The sequence below is a fragment of the Vigna angularis genome, chromosome 11 (assembly GCF_016808095.1).
Source record: "Vigna angularis cultivar LongXiaoDou No.4 chromosome 11, ASM1680809v1, whole genome shotgun sequence".
NCBI lineage: Eukaryota > Viridiplantae > Streptophyta > Magnoliopsida > Fabales > Fabaceae > Vigna > Vigna angularis.
Window position 1 is genome coordinate 17,804,106 of NC_068980.1, and position 19,052 is coordinate 17,823,157.

A 19,052-nucleotide genomic window follows, 5' to 3' on the forward strand; every position below is an offset into this window, starting at 1 on the left:
CATACCTTACCATTTCAATAACCATTCACCGAGACATTCCTCCTTCGAATTCTCTTCCATACCAACTTTAATAATACCAGCATAATTCCTCATCCATAATATATTTAAGTAAAATTAAACAGAACAGTAAAATAATCACCAACATCGAATACAACCAAACGAAAGAGCTTAACAACTCCTATGAACAAGACCGAACGAGATACTGTTCCCTAAAGGTGAACATGACCAAACAGTCATTTAGAAAATGTGATATTCAACCATGAGCCGAACGTCTTTGAAGCTGAACACCATTACAACAGGATTCTAAGGCTAAAATAGAACATTAAAGACTTAGGCCGAACACTATTGGCTTAGACCAAACACTATTGGCTTAGTCCGAACTCTATTGAAATAAGATATAAGAACAAGACTGAGTACTAAGGATAGATCGAGTGTTGGCAACGGACCGAGCATTACCAAAATAGTATATGACAGAGCGATCAATAATAGTTAAAGCCTATGATAGACCGAATGTTGTTTACAATCAAATGTTATGTCTAGACCGACTGTTATATTCACTTGAATATCAACATAGGACCGATCGGTCGTTAACTAAGGATCCACAAAAGTAAAACTTAGTTAAGACCGAACACTCTGAACTTGTACAAAATGTATAAGTATACCCGATCATCGAAGTTACTGAACCCAAATTACAAGCTAAGTACGATTGTAATACTGAGAGCTTAAATTAAATGAATACTTTTATCTAGGCTAATTTATGTGTGGAAAAATAGAAAATTATACTTAGACCGAGCACTGTATTCACTTATACCAAATATAGAACCGATCGGTCATTAACTGAAACTCTACCAAAGAAGAATTCAGTTAAGACCGGGCACACTAGGAAGAAACCAAGCGGTCACGAATGACTCTCGACGAAAAGTAAAATACTACAGAATTATGATCAGACCCTATTCCTACCTAGTTCACGCCATTTATCAATCATCAACCCATACAGACAAACATACAGTAACACCAATATTTCATATTCATCAAATAATTAAACAAAGTATCATTCAACATACAACCATTCAAAACAGAGAATCATAATTAAATTATACAAGCTTCTCTTACCTTTTTAACAGACCAGCTACTTAATCAACAGTAGAAATACGTCCATTAAACACCAACTTTTCTAGAATGCCTAAAACCCACCAAATAATAAGGACAGATCAATTAAAAGACCAAAATATTATCAGGATTTGTGAAGATGAAGCTGATGAATACATGCAACCAGAACTTTTGGCTTGCATGTGCCCGAAACCAGTTTTCTTAGAAAGAGAAGGAACTTACCAGCTCAGAATCACAAATTAATCGGTGCAAAATGAAGTCCTTGACCCCAGGAGTACTCAGGCGTTGCCTGATTGATGATCGGAAGAAGAAAAGATAAGAGTTTTGTACACTACAGGAAATTCACTGTTTACCGGCGGGCTATTAGCGACGGCCCCTAGGCCTTCGGTAAACTTTATTTACCGAAGGATTTTCCGAGGGTCTGTAAAGTAGTACATAATTGGAGGATTTTGGCCTTCGATAATCGACATGGGACATTACCGAAGGAACTTGACCTTCGGTAAGTGGGTGGTGTATAAGAAAATTTTTCCCTCCCCCTCATTTCGCGAAAGCTCTTCTTCCCCCAATATTCAGAATCTCCCAACTCTTTCTTCCCCTAAGTCCTTCTCCCAACTCCCTGTACTACTTCTGCACAATGTTCCCTCCACCATTATTGCGGTCCAGCCTCGTGGTTCACTCAAGGAAGCCATCTTCGTCATTCGACCGACCATTCGAAGAACGTCCTTAGAGTCATCTTCTCGAAGGGTATTGGTCGTTGGCTACCGGTGTTCGCCTGCGTTAGCTGCCGGAGTTCGCCGCTCACATTATCATTAGGGCGAAAATCAGGTATTCCCTCTCACATTTTCATTTCGCATTCAAACACTTTTGCCCTCCCTTCTCTGATTTCCCCACTCTAAAAATGGTCACAATTATTTGTTCCAAGGGCCGTAGGCGCAGGGTGCTGGAGTTCGCCTCCCTCCATTGTGCTTCAACTGCAACGTCAGGTCGTGAACCGCCATTGCAGTTCAATCGTGCCTCTGCAAACCTGTATTAGCCTGAACTTCACTTCCGGTTTGAGGACTCATGCTCGGGACACTTCACTCGCGAGGTAATATTCCTTCGTTCCCCACCTGAAACCCTACAGATATGATATACATGTGTTGGAAATGTGGTGTGGTGTGTGATTATGTATTGTTGTGATTATTGAATTGATGAATTTGTAATTGTATAATGAGAAACATGAGATTATGTTCCATTTATCTTCTTTCATTTGATTTGCCTGATCTTGTATAATGGAAACTAAGAGAGCTTGCTACTGGAAAATGGAAAGAGGCCAGAGCCTCCTCTAGCCGTGAGTGGATACTCCTAAAGTTTACTCTAAAATCTACTGAAATCTACTCTGCTGCTGGTGCCCATTTATATGCCAAAGATTTTGTCTTCTCCCGTGGCCACTCCTGCTTTCAGTCGTATTCCAGTTTCTTGTCTGGCAGCCTAAATTCCTTCACGTTTTGTTTTTGTTCCCCTAGCTTGCTGACTTCCTCCCTCCTAGATGTGCCAAGAAAATAGGTGGGGGCCCTCCAATTTTTATCTTCTTGAATCACGTTGCACACCATTTAGCCCTTTTGCACACGGTTGCTTGTTGCTTCGTTCAACTCTTTGCTGCTGGTTGTGCTTCCACTACTCACGGGTTATGCTTCTTCTTTACATCCAACTCTCTACCATAAAAATGTTCAAGAGTCAATTCTCAAACAAGAAGTGGCTGTAGTTGTTCCAACTCCAAGCTGCTGGACCGTGAATGTTTTTCCATGTGTTTTCCCTTGCAAAATTCTAATGTCCGTGAGCTTTGCCAACCATGAGTGGTTGCTGGACTTTCCTTCCCTATTCCACTTCTTTCACACGTCCAACTCCATTCAGCCGTGAACTCATCTCCTTTTCTCTCTTAGCTCTTCCACTCCATAGAAGCCTTTCTTTTGAACGTGAGCTGCTGCCATGCTTCTCAAAGAAACCGTGAGCTTCCTTCTTCTTCCCAACTGGATGTGATGGTAGCTACAGCTGCTGGACATGTTTCCCCTCCTTCCAAGGCCGTGAGTGAAGCTTCTCTACGTGGCTGGACTGCTGCAAACTGGACCGTGTAGGTAGTTGCAGCTGCTGGTGGAATTGTCTTCACTTCATTCACGCTGCAAGTGGCTTCTCTTCACGCAGCTAGCTGCTTCTTGCAAGGTGTTGGACCGTCTTTAACCAAGCTGGATGTGCTCTCTGCTGCCATTTATTTATTTTTGTTCCAGCAAAGAAGGATGTGGCAGCTTTCTCTCTTTTCGTAACAGCACCAAAGAGAATGAAATGCTTTCTCCCAAACCAATTGAAAACCACGTTTCCAGCCAACAATAGAATGTGGTGGCCCCAACTTTTGTTCCATGTGTTTAGCTTTGTCCTCTGCAAAATTCTGAAAGAAAGGAGTTGGAGTTGCAGCCGTGAAACATTGAATAAAATTCAGCACTTTGTAGCTTCTTTTGGATGTGAGATTTCAACATGTGGTCCCCTCTTTTCCATCCATTTTCACGTATACACTTCATTCTCATGTGGCAGCACATTTGTTTTCTTCTAGCTATAAAATGGTGAGGTTCTAATAAGTGCTGACCCCAATTTTATTTTACAACTTCCTTATGCCAAAGAAAAGTTATCCAATGCTAGGTGGTGGCTCCCATGTTTGCCAAAAGAATTGTTCATGTGGATTCTTTTCAATTTGGTTTGGACGTGCATATGCAAGCTACTCTTCTGAATTTGTTTTGCCAATCATCATATAAGCTTCTCAATAAAACCGTGAACACTTGCAAAGTGGTCCCTCCATCATTTCACTTCAACTCTTTGAGTGATTTCCAACGTAGCTTTGCTACATGCTTTGCCAAAATACATTTTCCTGTGGCATGTATGTAACAAACTATCAACTATCTTCCAAATAATTTAAGAAACCGTGAACACTTGCACATGTGGTCCGTGTGTTATTCCAACTATGACAAGTATTACAAACAATGCAAATAAATTAGAAGTAACTCAAACAGTAAGCACTAAGCTGACATAGGGGAGGAAAAAAAATACTGGGAACAGCACAGAAAGAATTTGAGCAAAATAAAAACTATACATTAAAATAGACATCCAGACGAAACTATGAAAAAAAATTGCATGGAAAACGGATAAGAATTGAACTCGAACGAAGACACACAAGTTGACACAACATTCACGCAGCATTATGCGAAAATTGAGTTTATACTTTTTTTTCCAGCTATTCGATAATTACCGAAGGCTTTTGTCCTTCGGTAATTACCGAAGGCTTTTGCCATTCGGTAATTACCGAAGGCTTTTGGCCCTCGGTAATTACCGAAGGGCAAAAGCCCTCGGTAAATGTTAGCGACAAGGGATTTACCGAGGGCTCTTTGGTCGTCGATAAGCCTTCGGTAATTACCTTTTACCGACGGTTTTGGGCTGTTTCCGAGGGCTTCTGGCCTTCGGTAATGCTCTTCTTTTTTGTAGTGGTAGAGAGAAGAAGAAATTTAGAGAGAAGCTAGAGAGAAGGAGGAGAAAATGAGATTTTCAGAAAGTTGGAGAAGAAATGGTGCATGCAGAAAGTGGAGCGTGATTTGAAAATTTTCTTTAAATACCACCGTTAAAACCGAACAGTCCACACCTGCCTTCCATTTTCTGAAATTTCAAATTCCTTGCACCAATACTTGGCTTCCACTATCACTGCTGAATTTAAGGGTTCTAACAAAATGTGTTGGATAATTGTTATTTATGGAATGCATTAAAATGATTTTTCTTTTACATTAATTGATTTGAATTAGTGTACTTGATTGTTATCTTTTGATATGTTATAATAGTGTTTTAACATTAAAACATAAGTAATACATATTATAAGTCTTGAATAGTCAAAGAAAGAATGTATATATTACTTGCTAACACTTGGAATGGATAAAATCAGGAATTATAACAAATCTAAGAAAGAATACTATTTTCTTTTTTGTAAAGAGGCTAAACTGATTTTGATCGATTACGCTGTTTAAGGATCTTTGATAAAATTCAAAGGAGAAATAATAATAATAATAAGATCTGAGTTAAATTCACATAAAAGAATTATATTACTTTTAATTCAAAATATGTAAATATTAATTTTTTTAAATTGATGTAATGATATGGTGACTAAATCTCCACATTCTTATAATGTAAGGTAGTGTTCATTTTTCTCATCTTTATTTAATAAGAGACTTAAAATTATACTTAGATTTTTAATATTGTTTAATATAGATATGAGGTGTTTTACTTAATGTAACCAAACATATATATGATAGTAGCATGCTATAAGTTCTTGTAAAGTTATGAAACTATTTGTTACTTTTGGAGCTCTTATTTTAGTTTTTTAAACTATTTATAAATCATATATTTTAGATGTAATAAGAGTTAGAAAACTTATTTAATTTTTTGTTAGATAAAAAAAATATGATAATGCACATTGATACGGGTCGCACCGCATACAAATTTGATTGCAACTAAAATGCAGTACAGTGCTAGGAAGTGACTCCTAGGTCATCTCACAAGGACCAAATGTGGTTCAGTCTCAGGCTACACCAAATGGGGGTGTTTTGAAAATGTTTTTGGTTGCGGATAAATTAAAAAGCATCGAAATAAAATTCAAAACAGTAAAACGAAATCAAAATAGTAAAAACGAAATTGGTAAAAGAAAAACGAGATTACAGTAACATGAAACAATAAAAACAAATCCAGAACAGAAAAACAAAAATACAGAAAATCATTTCAACATATGATGTAAAATATGCCAAAGGGCCTCGGGTTAGGGGAACCGAGGCCGCATGTTCCACCCTACTGCCTCGGTTGTAGCTTGAACCGAGGCAGTAGAGGTCTTTTTTTTTTACGCAGAACTTTCTGCCTCTGATGTGATCATAATCGAGGCATAAGTTGCTTTTTTACCTCGGTTTTGACACTAACCGAGGCATATGTGCTTGTTTTTTTTTAAAAATCAGGTCTGTTTCTGCAACATTCCCAACAACAGAAACAGACCTGCATATATATTTACAGCCAGAACAGTCGAAAATAATCCAAAAACGCATATTTTTGATGAAAATTATAATAAAACATAAATACATTCAATTGAATCATAAATCAACTTCTTATAAGCATAAATCAATCCAATTATAATCATAAATCAAGTTTGAAGCCTAAATCAATGTAATGTACAAAGTTAAACTAATAGTAATGTAGATAAGCATCAAACAACTTAGAAACATAAACTTAAAACTTACTATATCCTAATATCTACTATATACTATTATATAAATGAATTACATATTTAGCCAGTGCTTTCCTCACTAGTTGAAGTGACTTCTCTGGAATTGGAGCAGTCCTATTGAATCTCTGCATAAAATACAATGATTTAACTTAGTGTATTTGAAATCTAAACTATAAGGAAAATAAAATTGAAACCTAAATAATATCGTTTCCCATCCACTGGTGTAATGTGCACGAATAATGGTCATCATCCAAAACATGACGTAGTAACCACATTCATATGACCTCGTTTGTATATTGCACTACAATATATCATCATAATTATAAAATGTTAAGTAACATCAATTGAATGGAACCAAATGTAACAAAGTATGGACTAAAAAACCAAACCTTAAGGGCAACCCATGCAAGCTTTTTAGCTGTAGCAGTAGATCTCCCAGATAACATCATATGTGTTGCAAGGGAACTATTAAAAACAATTCCTTTAGCATACATTTATATAAAAAAAAAGTCGAAACATTGAGATTCTTACCAATCTACTACATGTCTAAGAGGGCTGGGAGGAGACTTCTGCAATGAACAAAACCAGACAGCAGTGTTCTCCGGTATGGAGATCACAAGTAGCTGCCAATGACACCTGAAATTGGTAATAACTTATGAATCATATACCAAAATTAATAAATGAATGTGTTGAAGTTAACAAACTTCACTTACCCATGTATATAAGGGAGAAAATATATCTCCTTCCCCATTCCAAAGCAGGTGGTGATGTATGTTTGGATATCATCAAATTTATTTCTTTCATGAGTCATAGAGGGGTCAATGAACCCATATACATCGTTGAACCCCTTCTTGTTACTAACATCAAACATATACCTAAAATGAAGAAATAATCCGATATAAGTAAGTTGATGAAATAGAATTATATAAAAAAGTTTCCATAAACTTACATCATCCACAACTGAATGAGTGTAATATTAATTTCTTCTCTACCCGACGCAAGCTCCCTAACATCTTGATGATGCAAGTACAATGGAATCTGAGCTTCTCATCCAAATGTAGTACAATCCCAGTGTACCTTCATCGGCGCATCTGAAATGATTTTAGCAAGCTCGTCTAACGCACCAAGAGGGTCATCCTTAGATAAATGAGTCTTCTTCGGTGTAGGACTTCCCTCTTGACCTATCTGCTGTTAAATGCAAAAATGGTTATGTTATAACGTCAATTAGAAGTAAATATTAAAACCGTGTGAACTTAGTTGAACCCGCATACAAAGGAGTCTTCGCATCAGTGGACATCGTTTCATACACATGCGCTTGGGCAAAAGCTTCTGCGCCAACATCGCGGATCATGTCCTCTAAGTTGTCTTCTTCTGCTTGATCTTCCATATCCATTGTGGAATCATAAACATTTTCAGTTGTAGAGACAGTTGGAAAGTCTTTTAATTCGCCGTGCCATATCCATGTTGTATAACTTCGTATGAAACCATCACAAATAAGATGTTCCCTAATATCAGTTGCGTTCAACTTCCTCCCATTCAAACAGTTCACACAGGGACATCTGAACTTGACTTCATCATCACCACTTGTACTCGCATTACGTTGCGCAAACTCTATAAATTCTTCTACCCCTCTCTCGTACTCAGTGCTGATGCGTGGTAAATTAATCCACCCTCTATCGGTACGCATGTTTACTGAAATTGTTTACACAATTTCAATAATCTTGAATGATCACTTTGATCGTGTTTGTATTCAAGGTGTGACCCTATCCCATTCAAGAAGATTAACTTTTTTTAGTTTATTAAACATATCAATTTTAAACGACATATCTTAAATTTCACGAAATTTTGCCAGCATTTCGCATTGGTCTTCAGGTTACACGAAATGAAAGTGATTATAAATCACAATCAAATATGCACCCGAAGATCAATACAAAACACAACAGTAAATTTTCATGAATTTAAGATATGTATATTAAAATTGATATGTTATAATAAACTATAAAAAGTTATTACTCTTCTTAAACTGTCCAGCCGGACAATTCAAGATTCAATACTTATAAATTATTATTACCATCTCCTTTGTATTCATTTTTAAAAAGTACATTTGTTTAAAAAAATCTGGAGATAGTAAATAATTTCTGTATTGAATCTCAAACGGGAATCTAAGGCTAATTAAAAACAAGAATATATCCAAACAAACAAAGAATTACATATGCTACATACAACATCAAATAAAAGCAAAGGACTATTAAAATCACCACAGACAAATATCAGTCAAATACTATTAAAAGCAACTATGAAATGTTTTTCATAAGTATTAAAACTTTAAATTTAGTCACGAGTTAATTTAGAGTTTTTCATATTATAAATTGCATTACCCCATTTAAAAAGTAAAATTCTCATCTCTTTTATTCTCTTTGATAATGTGCATTTTCGTTCCAACCTCTTAAATTAACCTCTTACTTCTTTACCTAATTTTCTTAACCACTCTCAGAGTAGTTTTTTTATTTAATTATAATTAGAAGTAATTAGAATGACTCATATAAGTGAATTGGTAAATATAACTTTAAGACTTAAAAGTATTTTTTTCCTTATATGTTATTTAATTTATTTTTATTTAATGTAAAATTTTTAATTCACTACAAAAAAGAAGGGCATTACCGAAGGCCAGAAGCCCTCGGAAACAACCCAAAACCGTCGGTAAAAGGTAATTACCGAAGGCTTATCGACGGCCAAAGAGCCATCGGTAAATCCCTTGTCGCTAACATTTACCGAGGGCTTTTGCCCTTCGGTAATTACCGAGGGCCAAAAGCCTTCGGTAATTACCGACGGCCAAAGAGCCATCGGTAAATCCCTTGTCGCTAACATTTACCGAGGGCTTTTGCCCTTCGGTAATTACCGAGGGCCAAAAGCCTTCGGTAATTACCGAGGGCCAAAAGCCTTCGGTAATTACCGAAGGACAAAAGCCTTCGGTAATTACCGAATAGCTGAAAAAAAAAAGTATAAACTCAAAAGCCTTCAATTTTTGCTTATGAGAAATGAATGTGGCCGTGAAGCATAATGGAGGGGACCACGTGAATGAACCAAGCACGGCAACCAGTACACAAAAATGGGGAATCTTCTTTCTCTTTGGAAGTGGGAGCCGCACCCTTGTTGGCTTGGAACGTGATTTCCAATTGGCCATTAAATTGCAGCAAACAAATGGAATAAAAGTGGGGATCTCCACTAGAAAAGGGAATAATATTCTCATAAAGATGAGGGGTCACGTGAAGGGAAGAGCTCACGGTACTTATACAAGTCCAAATATTATATGACCCACAAAGGAATTAATTTTGGTGGTGCACTTGTGAAGAGGCTGCACTTCCACGTTCGCAAATGAGAAGAGGTATTACGGCATGCTTGAGGCTGCACACCGTCCAGAATTGGCAGCAACACCCAATTGCAGCCTTGGTCCAGCAGGAAAGCTGCACGGTGATGAAGAAAAACACAAACGGATGGAGGCAGCCACCTGCAGCAAGGCCGTGAAGAGAGAGCTCCAAGATACTGCTGTAATTGATTCATTAGCTGGCTGGAATGGAGAAGGAAGCACAGTGTTTGATGATGGATCCAGCAGCTGCTCCCTGCTACACTTCAAGCGTCAAGCAGCAACATTCAAGATACATGTCCAGAGTTGGTGTTCACGTGATCAGCGGAGAGGCGTGTGCAGAGGGAAGGATGAAAATGGAGAGTCCCTTGCTTAGTTTTGGTACCTACAGGAGGTGCATTGGAGTAAGACAAAACTTGGGCAGCACCACTTTCTTGCTTTTAAAATATTGAAGCATGGTGTGGGGAAAAGAAGGGGAGCAGCACGTCCCACACACAGACAGCAGCAGCTGTATGGGCAAATCGCACTACCATGATTTGGCTTCAAGTGGAAAAGAAGGAGTGGATGGTATTTAAAAAGTAGAGGCCGTGAAATAGGGGTGTTCCAGTAGAGAGGGGGTGACGGCCTGGGAGAGGAGTTGATGTTTTGATTTTCAAGTCTTACCATAGTTGGTCTCACACAGGACAGTAAGCGTAATGAAAATCCTTACATTTGAGCTACCTTTTCATAGGTTCTTTTAATCAAGAACCTGTGAGTAGCACTAGAAACATGACACAGAACAGATCCTCTGAATTATACAGCCTCCTTCTCCTTTTATTGCAAAAGAATCAAGAAAAAGGTGAATACAAGGTACTCAGAGAGCTTAACCTCTCACCAAAGAACTAGAACAGTTCTTGCACAATCAACAACACTCCAAAAACTCCCTCACATACAACTCGTTCCCCCCTTTATGGGTGAAAAATGAAGTGCAGCTGCACATTTTCTAAGTAAATGCCACGGCCATTGGTTGGAATCTTTCAAGAAATAAATCAAATAGAAAAGAGGGGCCACCACCCACGGTTTTGGTTCAGAGCATTTAGTTTTCTTGGCACAATGTGCACGGTCCAAATCCAAATTGAAAAGCACGCATATGACAAAAATATGGGTTGCCACTAAGAGAATATTATTCTTAAAAAGTGAAAAGCATGACAATGAAGGGACCACGGGAGTGCAAGACAGAAGGAGTACTTTTTCTGCAGAAAAGGAAGGAAGTATAGGAATAGCATCAGGCCTGATAGAATGACTGGGTCTGGGTTCTGCAAAGCAACCGGCATAGACAAACTACTGTACTCACAAGGTGGAGAAGGCAAAGGCACCAAAAACTATTGGATGATGCATGAGTGATCCAGAATTTCCTCTTCTCCTTCTTCTTGGCGCACTGAGTGTCCGCGAACCCTCGTAGCCGGAGGGACTTCGGAGCGGGGTTCTCGCCGTGGTTCGAAACGGCGTCGTGAAACTCTCCCGCGCTGTTGTTGGCGTGGTTCCGTGAAGGACCAGTTCCGATCTCGAGCGCAGGCTTGGGGAGCGCGGGTTTGCGGGGTCGCAAGTTCCACGGCTTTTGCACAGCCTCCTCGGCATCCTCGATGTCGCGCTTCACAGCTTCGTCGTTAGTTTCATCGTTGCACGACGGCGCCTGAAGTGGTTGTGGTGGTGGAGCTAGCGGCTTGAGGGAGCAGGTGGGGAGTGCGAATCGGTTGCGATTGGTCCTGGATCCAAGGCGGTGGGGGCGGGAGTCGAGGTCGGAATCAGGTTCGGAGGCGTGATCGGAGGGGTAGGAGGAGGGGCGGCGGTAGCGGTGGTGATGCGCTGCGTTGGTGTGGTGGTTCTTGCCGCTGGCTCCCCATTTCAAGAAGGGAAGGGCGAACTTGTGCAGAGGCTGGGACTTCACTGGAGGCTGCGCCGATGCGGTGGAAATTCGAAAACGCAGAAAGCTCTGGAAGCTGGGGGAGGATTGTGTATTTGGAAACGGTGTTGTTGGGAATGAGAGTAAGAAAATGGGGGAAAAGGAAGAAGAGAAGAGGAAACGCTCACGGAATGTTTCATTCGAAGAGGGAAACTAAACCCTTTAATCCAATTTCTTGAGCCCTTTACCGGCGGCCCACATCCTTCGGAAGATCCTTCGATAAAAAAAAGATTACCGATGGCCTATAGGCCTTCGGTAAATACCCGCCAGTAATTTTAACATTTCTTGTAGTGATTCATATTTTTATTTTTAATTCATATTTTTATTTTTGTAAATTTTAAATAGTGTATTCAGAATATCTGCATAAGGTATTTTAATGTAATAGGGTATTTCTCTTCTATATCTGCATGCCAATGTTCATTCCATTTTCGTCCAATATGGTTCTATTTTTTAAAATTGTAGAGAGTAAGTCCCATTTTGTTTCATTTTTTGTGAATTATGTGATAGCCGACCAACTGGGCATGTGAGGTTCTCAAGCAATATTCCAAGTTCCACATGCGAAACACCCTAAAATGGTTGGAGAAATGGGGCTCTTGATTTAGAAGGAAATGGTGAGAAGAAAAAATAGAAGAATATTCAATTTCTCTCTATCCGGTTTCTCCACTGTATATGATTTGCCTGCTACACATTTTGCATTATTTTCCAAAACAGAAGGATATCTCATACACAAAAGAGAATAACTGTTGTCGGAGAATACAAATTTCAAAGCTTATCATTTTTGTCTTGACAGCAAAGGCAGGTAAAAAAAATAAAAAACAAAGAAAAGATATCATCGAGACGCTGTTCCAAGTTTGGGTCCCATTTCGTGAATCGTCACCTTCCACCACCCAACGTACACACCAAGGGCAACATCCACAACAGAGATACTACCACCATTGTCTCCATACAATAACAAATAAGCCAAGCATGAATCGAAAATCTGGTGCAGTAATTACAAAATCACTAATTCGTGCTTCAATGTGGGGAAAATTAATTCCAATCAAGGGCAAAAAATCAGGAAAATAAACCAATATCAATAACCACAGACATTTCTTTCTTCATTCAAACAAATATCAAACCACAGACAAATGAAATTGTAAAGAACTTACCTACTGGAGCAGGTAAACAACAACAGCAAAGGTAGTGGAGCGACGGTGGAGAGGCGGGAACGATGGCAGAAGCAACGCTCGGAGAGAATACTCCTACTGTTCGCGAGAGAAATAGAGCCACCCAACCTGGACAGCGCTTCGCCGGAGACAATGGAGGTGAAGGAGGGGGTGGAATTGTAGCGGCACGGCGGTGGATGCACGGAGAAGACGACAAAGGCCACCCGTGACAAAAATCGAAACCGAGGTTCGCCGGGCAGCAGTTCACGTTTGGTCTTTGGTCGAAGAGAAATCGAAACCGAACTCTGGTGAAAGAGAAAGAAGGGCTGGTGGAAGAGAAAACTCTGGTGGAAGACTAAGAACTATAAATCGCTTTGGTAAAAATAAACCAAACGATATTACCTCGGTTTCATAGAAACCCGAAGCCGTATGCGAGCTACTAAAGCGGTTCTACGAAAACCCGATGCCTAAACATCTTTAAAAAAATTCAAAAAAATTATATATGCTTCGGTTTCATTTAAGGCCGAGGTTGTATCGAATTTCGGCACCGAGTCTAACCTAACCGAGGTAGTCTATGCTGCAGTCAGAAGAAAATCAGAGACTTTTATGAATGGAACAGTCGCAGAGGGAGGGGCTGATAAAGGTATACTGCTTCGGTTTTTAATACTAACCGGTGCCTATACTAGCAGAAAATAACAAAAAATAAAAAATATAATAGCTATATGCCTCGGTTGGAACCCAACGATGCCATAGCTTAACCTTTCTGCCTCAGTTCTGCTGATAACCGAAGCAGTATAGTTGTCAATCAACTGCTGTAGTGGATGTGCAGAGGAGCAGCAGAGAAGTAAGGTACGTGGCAACGTTTACGCCTCGGTTCTGACTGTAACCGAGGCAGTAAGCTGAATTTAAAAATGTTGTCAGTTGATTTACATTAGAGCAGGGGCAACATGGCAATGCTTTAGGCATCGGTTTCTGACTCAGCCGAGGTAGTAGACCTCTTGGGCTTCGGTTCCATCTTAACCGAGGCATATCTCCTTCCCCAAATTTACAATTATGTCACCGCGCTTTTATACGCTTCGGTTTCAGTAAAACCGAGACGTATATAGCGCGTTAAAAATCCATATTTTTACTACTGTACCAAGAGAATTTAAAATTTGCAAATGCTTCTAAAAAATCTCCTTGACCGTGCACTTTCATGTGTTCCATTCAAAGAAAATTAAGACAAGTCAAATGCTTCCTTTGGTTACTCCTTGGCCGTGGCAATTCTATGAGTTGCATCCAAAGAAATATTAAAACAATGGTAATGCCTCTTCCTTACGTGAATGGTGCACTTCCAACATCTATCTTATTTTAATCACCACATGCTCCACCCATAACCAAAAAGCAATTGAAAAGACTTTACTTGATACCTATCACCGTGCAACTACTACTTCAAGTTGTCAATTCATAAACAAATAAAAGAAATGCTTCAAATGGCCTTGGGCCACTTCTTCCTTTCACGTGAATCAACTTTCACGGTTCACTATTCTTGCTTTCTAGAATGGATGACTTCTTCTCCACATGGCAGCTGCATTCTCCACATAAATAATTCAATTTATCTCTTAACTAAATGAAAGATGTGCTTCTTTTGCTGCTATAAACCAACTCACGCCCCCTTCCAATGTGCTGCTGGACCGTCCACTTTAACTCCTTGCTGCCTTCCTTCCAGCCATGTCCTCCTTTTCTCCATGTTCAATCACCATTCCATTCTCACCAAAAACCACTTCTCCTCCGTAGCAAATCCTTCTCTTCCTCTCTACGTATGCTTACATGCAGCAAAGCAAGTCAGCGTGTGTGTGGTGTGCTTCTCTACCGTCCAGCAAAATAATAAATCAGCACCTCAAAAGTTTCTCTTCTTCAACCATAACGTTGCAGCTGGTACATCCATCCAATCTAGTTTCCATCTTCATTTTTTTATCCATCACCGCATATGCTATTCTTTCCAGACAACTCTTTTTCTCATTTTAATACAATGAAATGTGCTCTTGATTAAATATGCCATGACCACTCCCCATACTACACTTCATTCTAGCAAAACCAAAGACTTATTCCTCCCTAAAAGCAATTAAACAAATATCATACTCTTCTCACACAAGCAAATAATTGATTGTGGCCGTGCATGCAGTGACAAAGCTCATGGAATAAAATAGATATGCAACAAGTGAACTAAGCATTTAAATACAATTTTTGGTGGAAATGGTATTGAATAAAAACGTTGACAGTGAGGGAACAAAGCTTCTTCCGTTAATGCTTTTCAATGTGCCGAATAATAAAATGATTCTTGGTTCAAGCATTAAGATACAAGCAAAACCTATTGAAGCTAAGCTCCATTCCTTCGTGCTCACAGAAACTCAACCGGAAGTTCTTGCTTGGTGGCAGCTAAACGCATTCATCCTTGCTCCTTGCCCTCTAACCAATTTTTCCAGAGAACTCCAGCCAAAAGAAAAACTTCTCTCTCGCGTCCAGACTCCAAGTAGCCCCCTCTTGTGTGTCTCTTCATTTTTAAAGGGAAAACCAGCCAGCTATGAGCCATCTCTTCCGTTCACTCGTGCCCCCCCCCCCCCCCCCCCCCCCCCCCCCCCCCCCCCCCCCCCCGCCCCCCCCTCTCCGTGTGCAAGCTTTTCCATTGAGGATAATATTGTAGCTGCTCCCTCTTTTTATCCGAACATATATTTTTGCTGAATGCTTAGTTGTCCATGGGCCGTGTGTTTTTTTATCTTTGCTGCACCGTGACTTATACAATGAAAGGGTTGTATCTCATTTGCACTACTTTTTCCAGCTGGGATTTACTTGGGTCCGTGAATTCTTTTACCAATGGAAGGATAAAAGCTTATGTGTGGAGTGGACAAAGCAGAGAGATCAGAATCTTGCATCATGGAGCTCTTCCCAAGTGTACGTGAATTGCTCCCAAGGTATCAACTACATGCCAAAATAAAACCTTGAGTGGGGAATAAAACCGTGAGTGGTTCTACTTCTTTGATCAACGTGAATTGTCCATGGGCCATACTATTATTATTTTTTAAGCAATCTCACTTCAAGAAGTTCAGCACTTTGCATGCCAAGTAATCAACTATACTTCCCTCTCCCTTCTTTACGTGAGCTGCAGCAAAAAGAATGGAGAAAACCGTGAGCTAGTCCCTTCTCCATGCAGCTTCACGGGTTTACATTTCTTAAACCAAAGAAAACTCTCCATGGTGGCTCCCACTTTGATTCCAACTTTGCTGATTGCTTTTCCAAATTGGCTTCTTCATGGGTCCTAGGCCGTGTGCTTTTAGTTTTGTAGCAATTATAGCAAGCTAATGTTAACGTAGCAAAACCATGAGGGGCCCTCCAATCAGCAGACCGAGTATTGCTTCTCTTCCACACGTTGCAGCTGCTCCAACACGTCCAAGCTTTCTTGCTTGCTGCTGGACTGCTCACTTCTATTTTAATTCTCCAAGCTGCTGCCCACAGTGCTGTTGGGTGTTGCCAAGTGTGCATGCTTATCACGGCTGGAACCGTGAGTTGCTGTATACCAAGACTTCTCTAATTTAACGGTTGTTTTCTTAATGAAACCAGGGGTTTTTGCACCAAACTAGGCATATTTGCCTTTAATATTATTAAAATGGGCAAATTCAACCAAAATTACGAAAATGGAGAAGTCGTGGGGGGCCCAAATGACTTCAATTGAAGAAGTCGTGCCCCTCTGCACGACTTCACACTGTTCATATCTACAGTGGTGAAGTCGTGCACTCCAAAAACGACTTTTGATAATCGTAATCGATTATAATGTAATGGTAATCGATTACAGAGTGTTGAAATCGTGACCCCCTGCACGACTTCAAATCAGTATGCCAAAATCGCACTGGTAATCGATTACCAGACTTGTGTAATCAATTACCATCACACTCAAACCTCAGTATCCGCAGAGACTCAACACACTATTTGGGCGATCACTACTTGGCCGAACACTAATCGGTCGAACACTATTTGGTCGAACACTATTTGTCGAACGCTATAACCGAGCACTATATTGGATTCAACGCTATTAGGCCGAACGCTAAAACCGAGCACCATATTGAATTCAACACTATTAGGCCGAACGCCAAAACCGAACACCATCTTGGATTAAATACTATTAGGCCGAACGCTAAAACCAAACATCATATTGAATCGACTACTGTTTGGGTGAATGCTTATAAAGATCAAGCCTCATCAAGTCCGAACACTACCTTTGACGAGTACTTCCTGAGGATAAACATCATCGAGAACGAACGTTCCCTATGAACGATCACTAACTGAGAATAAACATCATCAAGACCGAACGCTTCTTGCAACACAACAAACCTGGTAATCGATTACCGAAATGTCGTAATCGATTACCAGTACGTTTTGTGCCTACTCATTTCAAGTCCTGCAGGGGTCACGATTTCAACACTCTATAATCGATTACCAAATCAATGTAATCGATTACAGGACCCAGAAGTCGTTTTTGGGGTGCACGACTTCAACACTGTACATATGAACAGTGTGAAGGCGTGCAGGGGGGAACGACTTCTTCAATTGAAGTCGTTTTGACCCCCCACGACTTCACTTTGGGTCAAAATTTTCCCATTTTGGTAATAAATAGGGCATATTTGCCTACTTTCGTGCAAAAACCGAATCCAGGTGAAGCCACCACATCCGTAGTGGAGAATAAGTTTTCCGTGGCATGTGTTGATGTGCTTGACAAAATGAATTGTCATAGGGCTGTGATGGGGGGGCCGTGTGCAGCTGCACTTTTCAGTATTTCTTTGCAATCAATTTAGGCAAAAGGAATAAAAGAGGGGCCACGTATGTGTGGTATTCCAGCTATGGTAAGCACAATGTCGTGGACTACTTTGCATCCAAAAACAACAAACCGAAACTTCCTTCATGAGCCAAACATCTTCATTTTTTTCCACTTCAACACACGGAAATAAATCAATGGAACTAGCTTCTCCCAATTAAATAGCACCGTGTACAAAAGAATGCTCTTCCAAATGTCCACGAATGTAATTCAAAATTTTCCTGCAATCATTAATTAAAATAATAAGCTCAGATAATTCAAATTAATTAAAATAAGAATTTCCGACCAAATTACGCACAATTAACAAAAATGGAATAATACCGGACATTTTAGCACAATTCCCTGATCAAATTCGGTACAGTAAACTAAATGAAATTGAGAAAATATTAACTCATCACACATTAACACTAATGCAGAAAATGCTTTTCATACTGGTTAAACAGGGATATTTATACAAGTTCTAGAACTGGTATAGATACAGTTGACATAAAAAGTTTCTAGTTTCTATACTAGTTCAAGAATCAGTGTAAAAAGTGTTACATTTTAGGTTTAATACCCAATTTTGTCCCCAGTTTGGTTGGAAAATCTCAATTTAGTCCCTCGTTAGAAAAATGTTTGAAATGGGTCCTTACTTGTAAATTTGTGAGTCAAGTTAGTTCCTTCCGTTAAATATAACCAAACGAGGTTAATAAGATGATGATGTGGCAGTAGTTAGTGGTTACGTGTCAAATTGCAATTGTGTGCGTGCTTACGTATTGGTTAATTAGAGAAGAAAGGGTTTTATTAAGAAATTGAGTTTTTTTAATTGGGATAAATTGATTTAGGAGTGAATTGTGCCAGATTAGGGCATTTTTGTTTGTGCGAAAGAAGAGAGAATTGTTATCGCGAGAATCATTATCGCGAAGACACAGATCATGTAGACATCGTTCTAGAGGGGATTTGGACGCATATTCGCGGAGATCGTGTTGGTGGGGTAAACTACAAAAAGTCGCATTCGAAGGTGTGTTTATGGTAGGTTTTGTTTTGTGTTTGGTTGCTTTCGGTGTGGTCCCCCCATAACTTTTTATTTTTGTATGGTTTGTTTATTTAGTGTCCCCCATTGTCAGTGCATTTGCTTTGTTTCTATTGCGACATTGTGGTTGTGGTCCCCCCTAATAGTGTGTGGTATTGTGTTGCGCCATTTGCTTTGTTTATTGTGGTAATTGTGTTTTTGCTTTGTTTGACTTGTTTATGGTCTATATAGTGGTATGTTTATGCTTTATTTTTTGCTTAGATAACATTTGGATTAACTGTGAACAATTTTCATATTAGATAATATGGCCAACTCAGACATTGAAGTCGTGTTTCACCATGGGGGTAAATTTAAG

General features: G+C 39.5%; 1 protein-coding gene across 1 annotated transcript in view; it reads left to right on the forward strand.

Annotated features, from left to right (window-relative positions):
• The first annotated feature begins 14,479 nt into the window (after positions 1–14,479).
• The window catches only part of LOC108334344 (uncharacterized), a 34,502-nt gene continuing 29,929 nt past the window's right edge, over positions 14,480–19,052 (forward strand). The window contains exons 1-2 of the mRNA XM_052871178.1: positions 14,480–14,756; positions 15,658–15,790. The gene's annotated coding sequence lies outside the window, so the exon portion shown is untranslated. The remainder of the gene's footprint in view (positions 14,757–15,657; positions 15,791–19,052) is intronic.